Raw genomic sequence first — 2,153 nt, 5'->3', positions numbered from 1 at the left:
ATGTTTTCCTTGCATTAAAAATTTTTCAAAAATGTGTTCTTGATGTTCATCATGATCTTCATAGTGTTCTTGGTGTTCATCTTGACATTCATAGCATTCTTGCATGCATTCATTGTTTTGATCCATAACTTTCATGCATTGCATCATTTTTCTTGTTTTTCTCTCTCATCATAAAAATTCAAAAATCAAAAAAATATCTTTCCCTTTTTCTCTCTTAAAATTTCGAAAATTAGATTTGACTTTTTCAAAAATTTTTAAAATCTAGTTGTTTTTATGAGTCAAATCAAATTTTCAATTTAAAAAAATCTTATCTTTTTCAAAATCTTTTTCAAAAATCAAATCTTTTTTCAATTTTTTTTAGTTATTTTCGAAAATTTCAAAAATATTTTTCAAAAATCTTTTTCTTAATTTTACATCATATTTTCGAAAATAACATCATCAATTAATGTTTTGATTCAAAAATTTCAAGTTTGTTACTTACTTGTTAAGAAAGATTCAAACTTTAAGTTCTAGAATCATATCTTGTGATTTCTTGTGAATCAAGTCATTAATTGAGATTTTAAAAATCAAATCTTTTTCAAAAACTAATTTCTATCATATCTTTTCAAAAATATCTTCTTATCTTATCTTTTTCAAAATATGATTTTAAAATATCTTTTCTAACTTCCTATCTTCTTATCTTTTCAAAATTGATTTTCAAATTTGTTTCAACTAACTAACTAACTTTTTGTTTGTTTCTTATCTTTTTCAAAACTACCTAACTAACTCTCTCTCTCTAATTTTCGAAAATATCTCCCCTCTTTTTCAAAATTTCTTTTTAATTAACTAATTATTTTAATTTTTTATTTTAATTTTCGAAAACTACTAACCTTTTTTCAAAAACTATTTTCAAAAATCACTAACCCTTTTTCAAAAATAATTTTCGAAAATTCTTCTCCCTCATCTCCTTCTAATTATTTATTCATCTACTAACATCTCTTCCTCACATCACTCACCAAAAATCCGAACTCCCTCTCTCTGAGTTCAGATTTTCTTCTTCTTTTCTTCTACTCACACAAGGACCTCTATACTGTGGTATAAAGAATCCCTATTATTATTATTTTTTCTGTGCCCTCTTCTTTGTCATATGAGCAGGAGCAAGGACAAGAATATTCTTGTTGAAGCAGATCCAGAACCTGAAAGGACTCTGAAGAGGAAACTAAGAGAAGCTAAATTACAACAATCCAGAGATAACCTTTCAGAAAATTTCGAACAGGAAGAGGAGATGGCAGCCGAAAATAATAATAATGCAAGGAGGATGCTTGGTGACTTTACTGCACCTAATTCCAATTTACATGGAAGAAGCATCTCCATTCCTGCCATTGGAGCAAACAACTTTGAGCTGAAACCTCAGCTAGTTTCTCTGATGTAGCAGAACTGCAAGTTTCATGGACTTCCATCTGAAGATCTTTTTCAGTTCTTAACTGAATTCTTGCAGATATGTGATAATGTTAAGACTAATGGAGTAGATCCTGAAGTCTACAGGCTCATGCTTTTCCCTTTTGCTGTAAGAGACAAAGCTAGAGTGTGGTTGGACTCTCAACCTAAGGATAGCCTGAACTCTTGGGATATGCTGGTCACGACTTTCTTAGCCAAGTTCTTTCCTCCTCAAAAGCTTAGTAAGCTTAGAGTGGATGTTCAAACCTTCAAACAGAAAGAAGGTGAATCCCTCTATGAAGCTTGGGAGAGATACAAGCAACTGACCAAAAAGTGTCCTTCTGACATGCTTTCAGAATGGACCATCTTGGATATATTCTATGATGGTTTATCTGAGCTATCAAAGATGTCATTGGACACTTCTGCAGGTGGATCCATTCACCTAAAGAAAACGCCTGCAGAAGCTCAAGAACTCATTGACATGGTTGCTAATAACCAGTTCATGTACACTTCTGAGAGGAATCCTGTGAGTAATGGGACGCCTATGAAGAAGGGAGTTCTTGAAATTGATACTCTGAATGCCATATTGGCTCAGAATAAAATATTGACTTAGCAAGCCAATATGATTTCTCAGAGTCTGAATGGAGTGCAAGCTGCATCCAACAGTACTCAAGAGGCTTCTTATGAAGAAGAAGCTTATGATCCTGAAAACCCTGCAATAGCAGAGGTGAATTACT

At 32.0% G+C, this 2,153-nt stretch overlaps 1 non-coding gene across 1 annotated transcript; it reads right to left on the bottom strand.

Annotated features, from left to right (window-relative positions):
- Positions 1 to 1,660: 1,660 nt before the first annotated feature.
- Positions 1,661 to 1,768, bottom strand: LOC112773385 (small nucleolar RNA R71). Its single transcript, XR_003187937.1, has one exon. It is a non-coding gene; the product is annotated as a small nucleolar RNA R71 (small nucleolar RNA).
- Between the last annotated feature and the right edge of the window lie 385 nt (positions 1,769 to 2,153).

This window comes from Arachis hypogaea, chromosome 18 (assembly GCF_003086295.3).
Source record: "Arachis hypogaea cultivar Tifrunner chromosome 18, arahy.Tifrunner.gnm2.J5K5, whole genome shotgun sequence".
Classification (NCBI taxonomy): domain Eukaryota; kingdom Viridiplantae; phylum Streptophyta; class Magnoliopsida; order Fabales; family Fabaceae; genus Arachis; species Arachis hypogaea.
The sequence above is the reverse complement of the archived record's forward strand: the minus strand, read 5'-3'. Positions and strand labels throughout refer to the sequence as shown.